At 38.2% G+C, this 19,906-nt stretch overlaps 1 protein-coding gene across 18 annotated transcripts in view; it reads right to left on the bottom strand.

The window, feature by feature from the left end:
- Positions 1-19,906, bottom strand: part of LRRC4C (leucine rich repeat containing 4C) — a 1,468,103-nt gene that overhangs the window by 107,173 nt on the left and 1,341,024 nt on the right. For 15 of the 18 annotated variants that reach the window (XM_079929000.1, XM_079928999.1, XM_079929005.1 and 12 more), the window contains one exon: positions 2,544-2,624. The exons of 1 other annotated variant lie outside the window; for it this stretch is intronic. The gene's annotated coding sequence lies outside the window, so the exon portion shown is untranslated. Of the gene's footprint in view, positions 1-2,543; positions 2,625-11,634; positions 17,014-19,906 lie in introns of those variants that run through there. 2 more of the 18 variants (XM_079928997.1, XM_079928995.1) reach the window with 2 other exon arrangements.

Genomic DNA, 19,906 nt, shown 5'->3' with positions numbered 1-19,906 from the left:
GTAATCTCAGCACTCTGTTAGTCAAATTACACTAAACTATGTCTCTTTACTTTTGCTCTCCATTTATAGACCTACAATATGACAAAGACTTTGCCTCGAGCTATCCTCTGGCCTTCACGTACAAATGGCCATGTTCCAAGTTCTTCCCCTTCACAAAGTCTTCCTAACTCCCTTCCCAGCAGAGCCGATTTCTATTTCTTTGAGATCTCTGACATGATAGATCTTTTTAAGCTCAGTCTACCTTGTATTTGGTTATTATGTCTGTCTACCCTGTCAGTTTGTTTGAAGGTAAACTGAGGGTCCCTGGGACCTAATTTCAGGATCCTTAGGCTCCTCCCAGAGCCTACTCCACTGCTTTGTAACCTAGTGCTTAGTAAATATGTATTTAACTAAGGTGAAAATATCAAAAAGAGAGGAACTTCTCACATGGTTTCTTCCTGTTTCACATTTACGTTAGAGAAGTGAGTGACCCAAGTCAATGTAAATACACAACGTGCCAAGGGAAAGTAGAGAGTTCAGACAACCAATCACATATCTGAGATTCTTAAGGCAGATTCAATGACCTCTATTAGACAAGGCCTGCTAAAGGAACAGAAAGAACTCAACTGCCTTCCTCGTGTGTTGGCTCCCTGGATCTTGTTTATTCTTAATTGTGTTGTATATAAACCTCTCTCTAGCTGCTATCTTTCAGCCAGAAACCTCAACTAATAGGAACAGAAGCTCTTCTCAACACTTAATAAATGCAGAATACTCCTATATTGTATGGCAAGCGGGGACCTTAACCAGGCTAGTGGTATTCCCTGGATATGTGAATCCCCTGGATATGTGAATCCCAACAGATGCGTGGACACATTGATTTCTTTCCCAGTAAGACACTCAGTTCACTTTGGGCTATGCCTGTTGCTCTGATAGAGCAGGATCTTGCTATTCAAAGTGTTGCAGAGCATCAGAAGGAAGATTTCTGGAAATACAGACTTGCAGACCTCACACCAGGCCTAATGAATCAGAGTTTGCATTTGAACAATAGCCTCAAACAACTCAAATGTACAGAACATTTGAAGAAGCATGAGCCTTGGATATTCCAGCAGCAACATTTCATTTGCATCCCGGTAGTCTCTTTGTTCTAAGCCATGATTTTATTGGAAAAATAAAATATTTGCTTCTCACACCCTCTCCTTCTCAACCCTTCACAGTGTTCTATATATCCATCCGCTTGCTTTAACAGGCAGTATAAACAGAAGAAAAAAGACTTCTGTGATGCTTTGTTGTACACATTTCTTTCATATACATTATCTCATTTGATCCTTATAATACCCCTGTAAACACTACTGTATATAACTTGTCAAATGTCATCTAGGTAATAAATGCCTGTAAATCTACATGCCCAATGGTGTAAAGATGCTTCTCCCTATAACAAACTCTTCATATCTCAGAATTCTCTGCATTATAAGCAGTACTTTAAAAATAAAGTTCACATGTTTCACAGAGGAGAATGGATATTTAATGTACCTGACAGATGGAATTTGAAAACACTAGAAAGACGCATCATGACTTTAGGGGAAACAAATGGAAAAGGGATGTTACATTTCATGCTCCTCCTACCTATTCACCCCCCTAACCCTAACCCTAACCCTAACCCTAACCCTAACCCGTACCCTGACCCTAACCCATACCCTAACCCGTACCCTAACCCTAACCCGTACCCTGACCCTAACCTGTACCCTAACCCATACCCTAACCCTAACCCGTACCCTAACCCTAACCCGTACCCTAACCCCCAAATTCCATGGAGACAATGACTTGAAACTCCAGGTCTATCTTACTCTTGAGTCTTTTGCCCTTGCTGCTTCCATAACCCAGCTTATTTCATACAGAGACACAAAACATGCACCCTCCTGATGAAAGCTTTTATAGCTGCCATTACATAATGGATTTGTTGTCAGTTTGTCTAAAATGTGTCTGCTGAAGAAATGAGACGAAAAAAGAAAAGCCAATCCTTGTTTATAAACAAAAGAGTATTCAACTAACTAAAACCCAACTTGGGCGTTGTTATCCTGTATGGCATGACCTCTTCAGCATCCTTATTCATGTGACCTGAAGTTTTCAGCAACGAATAAAAAGCAGTGTAAGACAATAATAATAATAAAACATAGTACAGTTTTATGAAGCAGTCGTTTGTAGTGTTAGGATGCAACAGAGTACATTATCAGTCATATTCAAAAGCAGGGTGCATTTTCAAAATGCTTAATCCAAATCTATGCCCTATACTGAGGAAAGTATCTGTACACAATGCAAAATATGACCTAGAACTTTAGCCTTCATCAGAATGTTTGAACACTGTCATTTAGATACCAAAAGGCATTATTTTTGCATCTTGATTATCGCAAAGTGGAAATCACACTGGTAGTTAAGAGTCTCGAATTAAAAATCACAGAAGTAAAATATTAGAATAAGAAGGAATTTTGGAGAGACTGTGTAGACCTATCCCTTACTTCCAGTTTATAGACTTGAAAAGAGAAGCCCAAAGAGGCCATGCAACTTACCGCAAGTTCCACTGTTGTCTGTCACTGACTAGCTGAGTAACTCTGGGTAAGTCCCCTCTCTCTCAGCCTCAGTTTGGTGATCTGCAAAATGAGGCGATTGGACTCGGTGATGTAAGATCCCACACAGCCTGAAAATGCCATTAACCCGCAAGACAAGGAGCCACAGCCTAGAACATTCCCCCCTGCCAAAAGCAACACACAGGAAGATGAAACGATACTGAAGTGGCACTTGGCCCTACTGGTGTTCAGGCTTATTGATACTGCATCTCAGCTGGAGACTTCAGAACCTCAGAGGCTGCCGTGCCTACCACAGGCAGTCAGATCAGGAGAGAATGGCTATTGGCATATTCTTTGCCTGAGAAGTGTTGCAGCTGAAAATCAGTCCAGAGTGATGGTAAATCCTCCCCTCCCCCTTCCGAGGATCTGGTGACTCCCTCTGTCTGGGCTTTGCCTCAGGGATTTCTCCTCAAGGTTCCCCAGAGCCCTGGGAATCCAGCCCTTGACCTAACCCCAGACAAAGATGCATTTCCTCCTGGAAGGCTCCCCCCCCCGCCCGGACAAGTCATTCAAAATCAACCTTAAAAGGGACTTTAGGCTCCAGAGAGCTGCACATTTTAGCATCTTTTAATCAGCTGTCTGGCCTTGTCTAGTCTGTAGCGAAACCTTTCTATTTTATTACAATTTTATGATGTTAATAAGCAAAGAGTTGGTATGCTTAGTGAAAAAGGCAAATTCAGCCTTCAAACGGTGGACCTGTCATGATCACTGGTCGGACTTTAACTACATTCACTTATGCTTCTATTCCTCATTCTTATATAGTGAAGTATCATTGAAATAGCTTCTATTTATTTTTTACAATGAGTTTCCATCTTTCCTTTTTCTTTTTATTATTACTATTTTCTAATGTGCAATCAGAAAGTCAGGCAATGGTTTAGGTTTTTTAAAGGACATTTAAATATAACAACTTAACAAGGCAGAACCAGATATTATGTATGCAGAAGTGGACACTGACAATGACCCTATCAATGAAGCCAATCACTAAACCAAAGTTTAATTGATTGGCCTCAATTTAATGATGTACACCAGTGAACCTGAAGCATTGTGTCCTACTAGCAGTAACACATTTCAGGAAAGCTAGTATCTACATCTAAATAATTGTAGACAAAATGTCAACCAAGAGAAGAATAATTTCATAAATGAAGTCTAATCCAATAAATATCTAGCACTATTATCATCATCTGTTACTTACAGAGTGCTTATTAGGTGTTGGTCACTCTCCTAAACAATTTACATGATTGCACAGTTTTATAAATTTACTTATTTATTTATTTATTTTTATTTTTGGCTGCGTTGGGTCTTCGTTGCTTTGCGCAGGCTCTCTCTAGTTGCGGCGAGCGGTGGCTTCTCTTGTTGCCGAGCGCGGGCTGTAGGCGCATGAGCTTCAGTAGTTGTGGTGCGTGGGCTCAGTAGTTGTGGCTAGTGGGTTCTAGAGCGCAGGCTCAGTAGTTGTGGCGCACGGGCTTAGTTGCTCCACAGCATGTGGAATCTTCCCAGACCAGGGCTCAAACCCGTGTCCCCTGCACTGGCAGGCAGATTCTTAACCACTGTGCCACCAGGGAAGTTGCCGATTGCACAGTTTTAATCTCACAGAAACATTGGGATGTTAACCCTATCGGAAGACTTGGTGACAGGAGAGTCAAATAATGGCCTCGAAGAAGGGTTATCTTGTTGCAAACATGATCACAAAATTTTAATTGGCCTTATTAGGCAAAACCAAGAATGAAAGGTACAGGGAAACCTAGTTTGGCTCAAGTACCATCTGTAGGAACTGAACAGCAGATATTGTGTGCCTACAGGGAGACTGTTTATTGGTAAAGTACTCAGCATCGTGGTTCTGTGGCCAGCTCTCAGAGGTGCTATAGTAAGGGATTCTGACAATGCATGAAAGTATTGGAGGAGCTCTAAGGACCTGCCAGCCCTGGAATTCTGGATAAAAATAATATTGTGAACATTGAGGGCATAGCTATACAAATAAACAAATGAATCAATACATGGATGAACAATCTTAGAAATTTATACTTGTATGTGTCTCGGTTAAAGTACTCATGCTACCTTGTGTGAATTCTCTGCACAGCCTTTCATCTTCACTTCTTTTAGATTAGAAATTCATTGAATCTTGACTCACCACATACTAAATATTAACTTTGGGAAAAGTGTTCATTTTCCTCTTCTATAATAATTGAACCTCTCCTACAGGGTTGTCATAAGGAATATATTAGATTGTATATGTAAAGGATTTAGCCCAGTGCCTGGCACTAGTAAGCAACAAATAAAATTAAATAGAGCTTTTAATTAGTATTAATATTACCACTATTACTTACCACCTTTATTATTGTGATTATTACTAAGCCACAGATGAACATCTCAGGCTCAGCATCTTTGATTTTAGAGTCTAATAAACACCAACCAATAGCCATCTTTACATTCCAATAGATCAATCAAAACAGAAAAAGTTTATCTTCCAACCTGCCAATTTAAATTGAAGAGAGAGAAACAAGCCCATACTACCCAAGAGCTTATCAAAGAAGCAATTCAATAAAATGTTTCAGCATGCTGCTCTCTTAAATGAAAAAAGAATACGGAGTAAAGAAAAGAGAAGAAATAAAATATTTTATTCTAGTCTCTTAGAAGTGATTATTCTTTGAAGTCTGTTTCATGGATAACAGATGAACATACATTTCTATCTATAGTGAAGGAACTGTTATACACCTTTACAGTTAATTACTGTCTCCAACATTCCTATGATATTAATGTCAAATTCATTTGAATGTGGCTTCTGGAACAGAAGGACTGCTTGTTCACTTCCTTTGTTACTGTAATAACAACTGGATGGACTTTTAAATTGTATAGGTTCAAACTGATTTAAAAAGGAAAATTTCCTCACTGTGATTTACACCAGTATTTTTTCAAACAATTTTAGCATGGAGTGCTTCTTTTTATAGAATATCTTAGTTCCAATATAATACCTATCATTGGCTAAGGAAATACTTCATTCTTCGTGGAAGTACTGCAGTACCTTCCTAGAGTCTGAAAAGTAGGTAGAAAACCATCTTTCAATCCAAACACCTTATGTTATTGATGAGAAAAATGAATCCCCGAAAGGGAAAGTGATTTGACATTGTCTCACAGCTACTTGATGGCAAAAGTTAGAATTCAGGACTCATTCATTCAGCTCATGTTTATTGAAAGCCTTCCCTGTACTCATTCTGTACTAGGCTTCCTATATATATCACACTTATTATTTTTTAAAGTCATTCAATTTCCATTTGACAACTATTCACTTCGTATATCTACTAAGTGCAGACACTGTGTTTGGTACAGTGTGCTGAAATAAGTATAAGGAAGAGTTGCTATCTGCCAGGAGCATTTTAAATACTAGTTGGGAGTGTACATAAATATAGTAGTTGGTAGAATGTAGCTAATATCATAAGAAGGAAAGGAAATTTGACAGGAGTTAATGTAATAATTTCCTAGCTATATATATATATATCCCTCTATCTATCAACCAATCATCAAATCTGTATTCATCATGTAGCAAAGAACTGGTACTGGAAATGTGAGTAGAAAAATTCAAGAGCAGCTAGAAGTTTACAGTCTGTTAAGTCGTTGAGATGCACAAATAAAAAATTCATTTAAAAAAGTCAGAACAATAACTAAGTAGTAAATATAATGCAGCTAATTCTATATTAGAGAGATTCTTAAAAGAGAAAAGCTCAGTGTGGACTGACTTTAGGAATCTGAGAGGGCTTCAAGGAAGAGGTAGAATTTGACCTTAAAGTACTTATTATTACCATTTATATTGCATTAGAGACATTTATGTATTCCATTGCACCTGGATTTCTTAATACATGCTCACTGGAATAACTACATAATCATACTTTTTCCAATTAATAGCTCATGAACAACTAGCACAAAATGGCATTATAATATCAACAGACCCCTAAAGAGGTCCATATACAGTGCAACACCTCTCTCTTTCTCATAACCCTATCTCTATCTCTTTATCTTTCTCTCCACCACTCTCAAAACTGAAAGTAAAGTTTCACAAATCAAACCGTATAACGTGATGCACTCTAAGTTTTCCATTCTGTCCTATTCTATTTCTAGTCTACTCCATCCTATCCTATTCTATCCTACTTTATTCCATTCCATTTCAATCTATTTTACTTTAGAAATTGCAGATTTGTTGAACAATTAAATTTATTTCATCACCCTCTCTGGATGCATGAATTCAATCACATTCTTAATCTATTCTAAGGATTATTTTCTTCATGTGTAGAATGTGAATAATAATGTTCTTTATCTCCGTTACTATTTGTTTTATGTACTTGGGTGCTCCTATATTGGGTGCATATATGTTGATGGATAAATAACAAGGTCCTACTGTATAGCACAGGGAATTATATTCAATATCATGTGATAAACCATAATGGAAAAGAATATATATGTATAACTGAATCACTTTGCTGAACAGCAGAAATTAACACAACACTGTAAATCAACTATACTTCAATAAAATTTAAAAAATTCTCTTTTTAGCACTAAATAAAATACTGCTGCTAACACTGTGTTTGGGGCTCAGTATTCAATACTGATGTATTATATGTGACACAAATTATTGTTAGGAAATTCCGAACTTTTTAATCAATTGTTAGGGAAAAAGAGAAAAAAAATGAATAGGATTGTTCCATACTTTTTCCAGACATTGAATACTCAATATTACTTTGTTTTTGGTTAACTCTGCAGACTTTTGATTTAGTACTTAATCTCCATGGTGATTAAGGGATGTGGAAAATGATAACATTGGCATTTCATTTAGATGCTTCTGTGAGGTGACATATATGACAGATTCATTCTTCTAACTTAACTGTGGTGAAAATCATCTCATCTCCTATTAGTAGGAAAAATATGAACAGAAGCATGTGGTTTCCCTCACCACTAATATTTGTATCAGTGGGAAAGATATTAGCTAAAAGAAACTGAAATCTATCTTCTGATATTTTAATAATCCTAGTTTGAACCCTCAAAACACTGTTTATATAAGAGGTTACAGGTAGAAGTACCATATTTCGATTTCTACCTTTTTAGATTATAGAAGCAGTTCATTCTTTAATGATAAAACTCACTATTCAATGAATTTTTAACTAAAATATAAACATTAGAAGTAAAAGGTATGTATGTGACATATATATATATCTTCCAGTATTCATGCTCACAAGAAGCAGAAAATAATTTGTTTACCATTCCTGCCATGAATTATCAGGAATCTAAGCAAAGAGGAATAATACCACCTGCTCAGCAGGAGATAAAGTGATACCATTTCCCCAGGAGGACTTTATGGTTGTCTTTTAATCACTCAAGAGACTTTTCTTTAATCTAAACTAAAGTTGCTTGCTTTCAACCTCACACTCCCACCACCCAATCCTATAATCCCTTCCCTTTTTTTAATACTAATTTAAATATGGACCTTTTAAAATCACCACGTGTGCCGTCAGCATCAACATTTCAAAAACATCTTCAGCGTAACAACTGCGTGCACCACACTCGTTTCATTTTGTTAATTGAACGGTTCTTGAACAACCTCATTATCTGCCCACAGCACTCAGCATTTTCCTATTATAAAGCTATCCTTTGCAATGTCTTCTCTGCCAACCAGGAAGGCTAGAATCTTGCCTAAGAGCCCCATGTTTTCACACCAAAATGGGGAAAGTGAAAATAACTAATATTGAGTGCCTACTACAAATCAGGCTGTAAATGGTATGAGATTTAATCTTCAAAACAATCTTCTGATATAGATATCATTATATGCACTTGAAGAAGAAGATAGAAGCGAAAAGGGATTCTATTACTTATCAAAAATCACACAAGGGGCAAGTTCTTGAGGGGAGACTCTCAGAGCCCACACTCTGGGCCACTGCATAGTACCGTAAGTATTAAAGAAAACCTGAATGACTCTCTGGTCTTTTCTGTCAGAGAGCCTTTTGAAGGTCTTAATATTCTGGTTTTCCAGACATGGGAATCACTTTATCTCCCAAAGGGTTCTAAGCTTGTGTAAAGCTCTTGTCCCAAGTTCAAGTTCCAGAAAGCTTTGGAAGACAGGAAGAGTTAGCGGCCAGTGTGTAAACACACTGACTGCACTATGGGAAAACTGAAGGCAGAAAAGCTTCCTCCTGCTAGTAGAAAATGATTTTATATCTTCTCTTAAGAGTTTTTTCATAGGCAGCTTAAAATCCACATTTGAAACAAACAAAAAACCCTCCCACATAGAGTTATGTCATTACCCTGATTTGTACATAACCATGACTCAAAGTCTGCCTCAGTGGTAACCGCATGCAGTCAAAGCCTTGTGGGTGATTAGTTTTCTGTTTGGCTCATCTTTGCCCCACTACCCAGAATGCTCTCTGCTTTCCATCCTCCGCTAGGGAAAACATTCTTCATTGTTCTGGGCCAAGCCCCAATGTCATTTCCTCCATAAAGCTTTTTTTCAACACCTCTCCAGCCCCAGTTCTCCTTCCTTTGAGTTCCCCGAGCACTTCATTCATGTCTCTAAAGTGGCACTTATCACAGTGCCTTATTTATTTCTCTACCCTATAGACAAGGTTTCGTACCCTCAGCACTACTGACTTTGGGTGCTATATAATTTTTTTTATAGGGTTGTCCTGGGAATTCTACGATGTTTAGCAGGACTGTACCCACTGAATGTCAGTAGCATCTCCCTTTCAACTGTGATAACCAAATTTGTCTCTAGATATTGTCAAATGTCCCCTGAGTGATAGCTAGTATCACCCCCAGTTAACAACCACTTCTTTAGCTCATGAGGACCACATGAACAGTGACTGTGCTTTTTTTTTAATCCTAATATACCCAGGAGTATTAGGCCTACAGCAAACAGTTAATTAAAATATGTTGGTTGGAATCAAATTAGTCTCATTTCCCAATAACTACATACTGTATTATAAAATGCACTGAATTCACACTTCATTCAAAAGTGAAACAAAAGTGACTGCTAAATTACACTCTGGATTCAAAGAAAGAGAGACCAGAAGTCATTAGATGTCAAAGTGAAAAAAAAACCTTTTCTCTATATATTTAAGAAATCAAAAAAGTATGTATATACATATATTATATATAACAATTAAATATATTTAATATATGCGTATACAGACACACACACACACAGACACACACACACACTTAATGACCTTTCCTGGAAAACTGCATTCAGAAAACTAGATAAAAGTAATCTGATATCTCTAAATACATCATGTCTAAAATGCTTTGTTCACTATAATATGCAGTGAATCTCTAGCTTTGTTTTTTCCTCGAAGACACATTCATGAAAAAATGATTATTTTGAAATTTCCAAATCAGAGGGACTTGATTAAATAAAACAGCACAGACAGTATATTACCTTTCTTCCTGACAAGATATTCATTTTTTCCCAATTTAGTGCAGAGCAATTGAAAGTCATCTGACTTTGCTTATTTCTGTAGACTACTTAGCCATTTATTTGGACTGAAAAACAGAACCATTGTGATCTTAACACCAAGTTGTGATGATGAACGACTTTTTCTCACCCTAGAAGTGAACTGGCTCTGCATATCTTCATTTATTTCTCAAGCTGAGGTTTTAATTGTAACGTTCTAAAAGTGAACATAGATTTGTCTTTTCAGGTTTAGGTAGTTTAAAATCTACCAAAATCAGATACTCTCATTGGGATACTGCAAGCAGCAGTGGTGCATTTGGCAATTTGGGAATCTTTGTAGGAAAGAAATATAAACACAAGACAAGCCCCTCCTGAGTACCTGGAAAGGAGGCCACTCAGAACCAACAAGCATGATCTCCTACAAACTGCAGAATACCATCATTGCAGTGGCTGCATTTTATTGCTTGTCTCTTTTTGGTTTTAGGTATATTCATTATACTTTTCATTATAATACTAGGAGACAGCGATTATTCTTGCTCCTATAAAGAGGAAGTAATTAAATACCAGGACAACTAAAAGATTGCATGATGTCATTTAACTACTCAGTGGGTGAAGCAAAATCCACCCCGTGATTCTTCTCTGATACAAACAGCAAGCACCTCAGACTACACAGCAGTCCCTTTTGCAACCAATCCTCCTCCAAACATCAGCCATATTCATATTCAGACTTAACAACCAGAGGCATTTTCAAACCTTCTCACTCCCTCACCCCCTGCACTGCCCTCAGCCCCATGTCCCCAGAGGCCTGCAGCAAGGAAGGTAAAAGTAACTGAATTGCAAGGGAATGTGCATGTGTATAAGAGTTCAGTTCGGAGGTTGAGGGGCCTGTATACATGAGATAAGAAACAAATGAATAGAACTTTCACCTCCTCATTTTATACCAACTGGTCTCCTTTTCTCTGATTTCGGTTTAAAGAAGTTCCTGGCATCCAGTAAGTTACTTTAACTTAAAAGAGCTTACGTAATGCCTTACACAGATTTCTGTTCTTAGGATGCTTTGTCATTTTCTGATATTCTCACTGCAGTATCCTGTGCTGTGACACAGCAAAGATCACATGCTCATCTGGACGTCTATTTTATAGATGCATCTTGGAAGGGCCCCCTGTGGTGTTCAGTGTTAGGAGGATTATTTGGCATCTGGTTCTAACCAGCTTCTAACCAGTTACATGAACTTAGCTTCTCTGAGCTTCAATGAATCATTTATACTTATGTTCAACCTATTATCTCTCTCTATTTGTTTGTATCTCTGTATCTCTGTGTCTGCCTATCTATCTATCTATCTATCATCTCTCTCTCTCTCTCTCTCTCTCTCTCTCTCTCTATCTATCATCTATATCTACTTCATGGAAGCAGAAGACTCAAATGAAATGCTATAGGTGAAAGCATCGTGTAAACCACAAAACATTATTCACATGTAGCGACCAAGCAATTATGTACATACACACACACACACACACACACACACACACACACACACACACACACACACACACACACACACATTGCCCCAAGGAACAGACAGCTCGCAAGACAAATAGATCTTACCACACACTTTAAGGTTCCAAGTCAGCACAGGCAGACTCCATTGTATCCTGATAGGGGTGTAAAAAGGTCAAGTATTGATATAGATTTCCAAGAGGAGACAAAAAATAAAAAGCTCTTTCTAAAAATTTTTACTCCATTTTGCTTTCATTCAGGGTTTCTTTGTGAAGCAGAGATGCTTTGAAACCTACAGGATGGCAAAGTTAAAATGGCCCAGCTTCAAAATGTGTGCCTAGGATTGATTTCACATGTCCTTATGACCCTTAATACACAAAATGGAAAGCTCCTATATTGTTGCAGTAGAGAACGCACGACAAATGAAAGTAAAACAATCAAAAGCTTTGTGTAATCCATGTATGAAAATATATGGCATGTTTTATGCTTATTCGCATAAACAATGTTTTATCTAAACACTTTTATATAGACATATCACTGCACAAAACATCAATAACTTTCTTTTTGAGAAATAGAGATTCTAGACTCATCTTCCCAGACCTTAACTGCCTCTCTGCTACTAATGAAGTGCTTACACAAACACGTTAATGATGTCTGGGTAAAATTTTAGAGATGACAGTGACCCTGGAGAGAAAAGAATTTTGGATCAGAAGAAATTTCACCTAATCCTCAAGTGTAAGAAATGCTACTTGGCATTTATGCAGAGAGAAACAAATCCTAAATATCTTTATTATGGTTGCAGAGGCATTCCACGCTGAACTCCAAAGTTATCATTCACATAGATTCTCAATCTATACTTTTATATTCAAATATTTAAGGCTACTTCTGGAATAAGAACTCCTGTGGTTTGTTTGCTTGTTTACTTGGTGTTTTTGACTAAATACCAAGCAAAGAAGCAGGTTGGCATATAGAGCTCGTGTAGAATCAGATACATCTTGATTTGAATCCCAGATACGATACTTTCTAGCTGAGAGACCTAAGACTTATTACCTAATCTCTAGAAAGTGCAGTTATCTATAAAATAAGAATAACAATAACTATCTCAAAATATACTCATGATGCATAAATAAGATTACCAAAGTAAATTATTTCGTCTGTTATCATGTTCTCACTTCTTCTCTTCAAAGGATCAGGGTGAACATGGTTTGTCCTAAGTAAGGAAGGTGATGGAAATAAACCGATTTATGGATCATTAAACTTAACCTTGAAGATGCACTATAGCCCAGTAGTTACCCATTGCCTGGGGTTCAAATTCTGGTTTTGATATAAAACAGCTGAGGGACTGTGTGTGTGAGTCATTTAACCCCTCTCTGCCTGAGATTTCCTGACTATAAACTGAGAAATGTGCTCCCAGGTTCTCTGGCAGAAGACAGGAAGTCATTTTCTCTAAACCATTGCTTTAGCTTCAGCCACAGTTGTTCATTCACTTTTAGAAGGAGGAATTCATTTATGTCTTCAGGAGACAGATATATCAAGCCATCCGGTGTTTCTGCCAATCACCTCCTGCCAAAGCCCTGATGTTTTATTTCATTAGTGCAGGCATTTTCCGTTAATTTGGATACTGTTTAGGAGCGTTAGTTCCAAAGGACATTGTTTCTTGGTTCGTCCACTTTGAAGGGCTATTTAATACATTACTGCAATGAATTGACCCCTTACCAAGAAAGAAGCAGTGGCCACCCAATTCTAATCAGCTTCTGAAATGTGGCTCTAATGCTTGGCCCAAAGGTACGTTTATTGTGGTCTACCTGGAACTGACAGAAACAAATCAGATTTCTATTGGCTGGGCAGTGAAGATTAAACAAAACACATTATGCAAGTGTTTCCCTTCCTTCCTTCTCTCCTTCTTTCCTTTCTTCCTTCCTTCCTTCCCTCCTTTCTCTCTTTCATAAAAACAAAAACATAAGAGTATTCTACCATATGCCAAGTGTAATAGACACGGTTGACGCCTGAAATAATGTATCCTTATCCCCATTCTTTCTACTTCCTAAGTAAACCTCAGTTTTATTCAGGTATTTACCCTCCTCCATGCAGCTCTCCACAAAGCCTCAAAGAGTGGATCCTGACTCATCTGAGACAATCCTGGTTGCCTCATTTCCTTTGCTAGTGGGTTATAGGATTCTAGCCAGTGAAACATTAAGGCAAGCTTAGTGGAGATTTCTGAGAAAGTTTTCCTCAGTCTTAAAAGACTCAAGAAAGAGCTAAACTCTTTGGTCCTGGCCTATATCATGTCTGGATATGATGCCTAGCACTGTTGTAATCTCTTGTGACTACAGGGGGCGTTTGACTAAAGACAAAGGTAACAAGCACATAACAGTAGAGCAAAATGATGGAAAGATGTTTGTCCTTGATGCTGCTGTTGAAACAGTAAGATAAACCAGAACCACTCTTCCCCTGAACTTTGTGTTCTATGTGAAAATACATTTCTTTGCTTTTTAAAAGCCAGTAGACATACCTATTGTTAAGTGCTACACCAGGCCATGGTTGAAACATCAACAGAGTATATGATTCTGTAATAGAATTAGCCCTTCAAGAGTCCTGGAGGGCTTCCCTGGTGGTGCGGTGGTTGAGAGTCTGCCTGCCAATGCAGGGGATACAGGTTCGTGCCCCGGTCCGGGAAGATCCCACATGCCGCGGAGCGGCTAGGCCCCTGAGCCATGGCCGCTGAGCCTGCGCGTTCGGAGCCTGTGCTTCGCAACGGGAGAGGCCACAGCAGTGAGAGGCCCGCGTACCGCAAAAAAAAAAAAGAGTCCTGGAATTACAAAGTGAGCTACTCTGTATAGTTAAATATTACAGCAATGTGCCTGTCTCCTAAAAATAGCAAAATTGAGCATTATTATTCATGTACATCATGCTCATAGTCTCTACATAAATCTGTCATCCCCATAATTATAGTGAGGGGGGTCTTTTACAGTGATGCATCCAACCTTCTGGACAGCAAGTTTGGATTTGGACCCAATCAAAATGCTCAGATACTTGTGTGAACTTGTTTCACAAATAGTTGGAAGTTTTAAAAATAAAAAATCCACCTCAAAAACAATTTCTGCCTAAACTCCTTAATTCTTTCAACTCGTTTTGGTTTCTCAATTTTCTCAATATGCATTTCAAGAACGGTAATTATTTGAACTATTCAATTGCAATAATGTCTATAGGTATATTACACTAATATATATATATATAATTTAAGATTCCTAGGAGCAATGTCTATATTCTTATTGTATCATTTGTAGGCTCTAGCCAAAAGCTACTTACAGAGAAAATGATCAATCATATTTTGTGACCAGTTAAGTTACTGAGAAGATATGGAAAATAACAACAATCTCAACACCTTTTTCCTTCTACCATGAGTGTTTCAGCATATCTTTTATTGAGCCTACAATTACATTTGATTCTAACCTAAATCTGTTCTGAATAGGAAGAGTGAAAAATTCCAGATTCTTCAAAATATTCTTTACTTAAAACCCTCCTGTCTATCTGAAGGGACTTAAACCAAGGAGGAATAGTTCACTTGCTGCAGTTGAACTTCTCAATGTCAACAAACCAATACACCTAGGAACCAATATATAAGCATAGAGATAACAGAATGATTATTAACCCAGTCCACACGAAGATGACAATGAAGAAAATGATGATAAACAGCTAAACTGTATAAGTTGCTTACCATGTGCCAGGCACTGTTGCATCCATTAACTTCTTTAATCCTCATACTAACTTTCCAAGTTTCATCCTATTGTTATCCCCAGTTTGCAAATAAGGTAAGAAAAACACAGAAAGTACAGTGATTTGCCCAAGGTCTCACAGCTTACAAGTTGAGTGTCAAAAACAAATTTAGGGAATCAGGCTGCATCTCAGTCTACACCCTAAAAATACAGTAGATGCAAACTATTACATATAGAATGGATAAACAACAAGGTCCTACTGTATAGCACAGGGAATTATATTCAATATCCTGGGATAAACCATAATGGAAAAGAATATAAAAAAGAATACATATATATATATATATATATATATATATATATCTGAGTCTTTGTTGTATAGCAGAAATTAACACATTATAAATCAACTATACTTCAATAAAATTTTTTTTAAAAAGGAATAAAGCACTAATTCACTAACAAGCAACCACTGACATTCATCTCCTTTCTTCTCTCAACATATTGCTGTTTTAAAAACTAATTCTGCCTCTTGCCAAAAGAAAACCAGAAAAAATATAAAATGCACTCATACACAAAATGATCACCAAAATACAAAAAGGAAACAATTATTTTAAAAGCATTATATATTAAATTTAGAAAGAAAAATAAAGGAACACTGAATGTTACTGGTAGAAGAGAAGAACAAATTCAAGTTAACTGGGATTTTTCTCCCTCCCATAATAAAGTTCCTCCAAAATATATAGGTTAGGGTTATGTTTCATCAGAAGGGAAGACCATTTGTTGTGGGTAATATATTTTCCAGTGCTGAGGAGAAGGCATTCTTCAGTGGGGTAGCAAATATAGTCTTCACTGGAAGACGATAGTGACCACTTTCACCTTGCCTAACTGAGAAGATTATAACTCTGAGTGATAAAAATGAGTTTTAAAAGTTATGAGATTTGGGAAGGGTATGACACAAATAGCCAACTTCAATTAGAAAAGAACATATCTTTAAAACAGAGACCATCACTGCTTAACACTAGAAACAAAAATTACATGCAGTGATGAAAGCTGAAGAAAGGGCATTTTTTGGCCAGAATTTGAAATCTCCAGCATACACTCAAGGAATCAGCCACCTCGCTCACCCACTGGAAAACACACACACCTACACACCCACACCCCCCACACATACACACACAAAACCTCTACAATATACTCCACAACTCCCCGAACACAGTAGCATCTTAATAATACTGATGTATTAACTGCACCTAATTATTAAGCTACTACCTACAATATTAGTTTCTCAGGCACAGGGGAAATACAGTAGTCATTAAGAGCACAATTTCTGTGTGAAATTATCTGGATCTCACACTGCTGTGGCTATGGGACCAGTGATTTTAAACAAATTTTGTGACTGAGTTGCCTGTAAAGATGAAAATAAAACTGGTACGGCATTTTGAGGGTTAAAGAAGTTAATACATCATGACAGAAAATGCTCATTGTCTTTCACATCCATTCTCCCCTGCTTCCTTTTAGTATCTCCAAACAGGGCTGCCCTGTGACCCAACTCCAGGGTCACCATTCACATTATAACCTATAGGGATGGCAATCCCAGGAATCATGCAATATGGCGGACCCATCCCCCAACATCAGTAGTCCCCAACCTTTCTGGCACCGGGGACCAGTTGGTGGAAGACAATTTTTCCACGGACGGGGGTGTGGGGGATGGTTCAGGCGGTAACGCAAGCGACGGGGGAGCGATGGGGAAGCGGCAGATGAAGCTTCGCTTCCTGCTGTGCGGCCGGGCTCCTAACAGGCTGCGGACCAGTACCGGGGGTTGGGGACCCCTGCCCTACACTTTAGCAAAATACCTGGTTAACCAGCTAGAATCGAGATTTCCCTTCCTCCATTGCAGGGAAGGCTGGTCATGTGACTAAGCCCTGGCTGACAGAACGTGAGTACAAATGATGTGTGCCGCTTCAAGATCATGTTTGAAATGAAGCTGCTCATCCTACAGTCTGATATGGGGGCTTGGCTTTAGAGAGCCAGCAGCACACAGAGGAGGATCAAGCCAGACAACATGGAGAAGGAACCTGGGTCCCGGGAGGATGTTGTGGAGAAGTGCATCACCACTGCCTAGTCCATCCATCTCTGTGTTGTTAATGTGAGAGAGAAATGGAATCTAGATCTTGCTTGGTCCGTTGTACTTTAGATCTCTCTATTCTAACAGCTGGGTCTATTTCCTATTAAATACCTATGTGTAGAAAACTTAGAACTGTGCTTGGCACGTAGTAAACTCTCATTAAATGTTAGCTACTATCTCAGTAAGTGAAAGAGTCAGTATTTGAAAACAGAGAACACTGTGTACCTCCAAAGCCCATATTCTTTCCTTTCCGGGAGAAAACGCTGCCTACAGTGCGTAGAGACTGAAAAGGCAGAGTTATTTGCTACAAGCTCCTCGGTTAGCAACGCTTTAAAATCCCTTACAGCAGGAGAGGGTTTTCTTCTACATTCCCCAATTTTTAATGCTATTCTCAGTTCAAAATCACGTTTAAAAAATTAAGCTGAGATGAAGTGGGAGAGTGGCATGGACTTATATATACTACCAAATATAAAATAGATAGCTAGTGGGAAGCAGCCGCATAGCACAGGGAGATCAGCTCAGTGCTTTGTGACCACCTAGAGGGGTAGGATGGGGGTGTGGGAGGGAGACGCAAGAGGGAACGGATATATACAGCTATATGTACACGTATAGCTGATTCACTTTGTCATACGGCAGAAACTAACACAACAATGTAAAGCAATTATACTCCAATAAAGGTGTTAAAAAATAAAATGAATAAATAAGTATTGCGTTTAAAGTAAGTTTGGTGAATAACTTGAAATTCTTTGATACTTGTACTTTTGACTCACCCACCTTAGTCATCCCATAAAGCACAGAGCAGTGAGAAAAATAAGGGCCAAGAAAGAACTACCTGCATACTCTTCAAGCTAAATTTTCTAGCTGTTAGATAAAAGGACTTTCATTCTTTGGACCATAAAAGATTTTTTTTTTCTGAGCTGATGAATACACTCAGGCTCTCCTTGAAGAGCCAAGACTGCAGCCTAATTTGGATGGGAATTCCTATACCATCATTCTTCCTCTCCTCCCAAGCCCTTACCCTGGGCAGAACTGCCAAGAAGAGGAATCTCATCTTCAGATCAAGTGTGCTTGCTATTTCAGAACCTGCTGGCATTCCCCATCCAGTCCAGGGGAACAGCCGGGGGGCATTTTCCACATCTTTTTCCAGACCTCCAGCTGCCCCTGTCTGACCACCTCTGAGGAAATTCACAGATCTGAAACATACACAGACCCTCCACTTCTACATACATGGCGTGACTAATAGGCTCCTCCAGGGAAACAGAGAAACACATTGTCCAGTATCCCTTTACAACACTGAATTAAATTGATGAAGGTCAGGGTCTCCTGCCACACATTTAAAAGGGCAGTCCAAGTATTTTCTGTTCTGGAAACAACTGAGAAATCTGTTGTTTTGAAGGAACAGAGACTTAAATAAAACTTTCTCTTCTTTTCCTCATCTTCCTCCCATCTCTAGCACAATAAATGTTGCTTCCTTCCAATTTTTTTCCCATAGCACTTTGTGCAAAATTCTATCAACATCTCTTCCATCATGCTATAAATATCTGCTCCCATGTCTTTCTCCCTGAGTAGGCTCTGTAGGTCTGTCTTTCATTATCCTCTTGGCATGATTGATCTCATTACTTTGCCCTTTTACTTTGCCTCGTGTATTTCATGTTCATGCTTTCCAGTGTCATTTTATTATTGCAGCTGTTGAAGTAATTTAAATATGCTTTGAGAGTATACATAATGTTGGGAAACTTATTTTTCAAAGTGAACCTCACAGATTTAGACATTTAAAAAGGGCTTCAATTTTGCCCTGCTTTCTAAATCCTCCACAGCCTAAATATTCCATTATCTCCTTTTGCAACCCCAAAGTGTCTCAAATTAAAAACCACACTTCAACTAAAGTCACAACCAGTGAAGAAGATTGGATTGTTCTCTTTTCTGGAGAATAGACACAGCAGGTATTGAATATTTCGGCAAAACTCAACTCCTAACGGCACTAATGGTGTCATTTGGCACTAATGCATTGTCAGGAATTAAAATCTGAACAATAGAATTAGAAGCAAGACAAAAAAACACATCAATAAAATTCATCTCAGGCAGACAAGTATGTGGTCCGCATTCGATGGAGGGATTATATGCATACGTAAATAAACCATTAAAATCCTCCTGCTAAGAGTCTGCCCAATTCATGGTGATTTGAGTTGCTGCAGGGACAATGGCAAATCTACACATAATTTGTTTGTTTGCAGGATGAGAAGGAAGAATTTGACAGATTTTAAACATATCCAGAGAGTCCATTTCTACATTTGTAGAGTAGTTAATATGATATTTCAGTAAAAATGTGGAGCACATTTTCCAATGTGTATTTGTAAAATAAATAAATAAATAACTGCTACAGTCTAGTCCTATTCCAACAGTTCCCAAGGCACCATCTAAATTCTTTGGTGAGTTTATCATGTGTTATAGTGAATGCTGTATTGCTCAAGGTACTATGAATAGAAAAGGAAGGAGCGAACATACATTTATTGAATCTTATGGTTAGGTACCTTATGAA

The sequence above is a fragment of the Stenella coeruleoalba genome (genome assembly GCF_951394435.1).
Source record: "Stenella coeruleoalba genome assembly, chromosome: 8".
Classification (NCBI taxonomy): Eukaryota; Metazoa; Chordata; class Mammalia; order Artiodactyla; family Delphinidae; genus Stenella; species Stenella coeruleoalba.
This window is presented reverse-complemented; position numbering and strand designations above follow the sequence as displayed.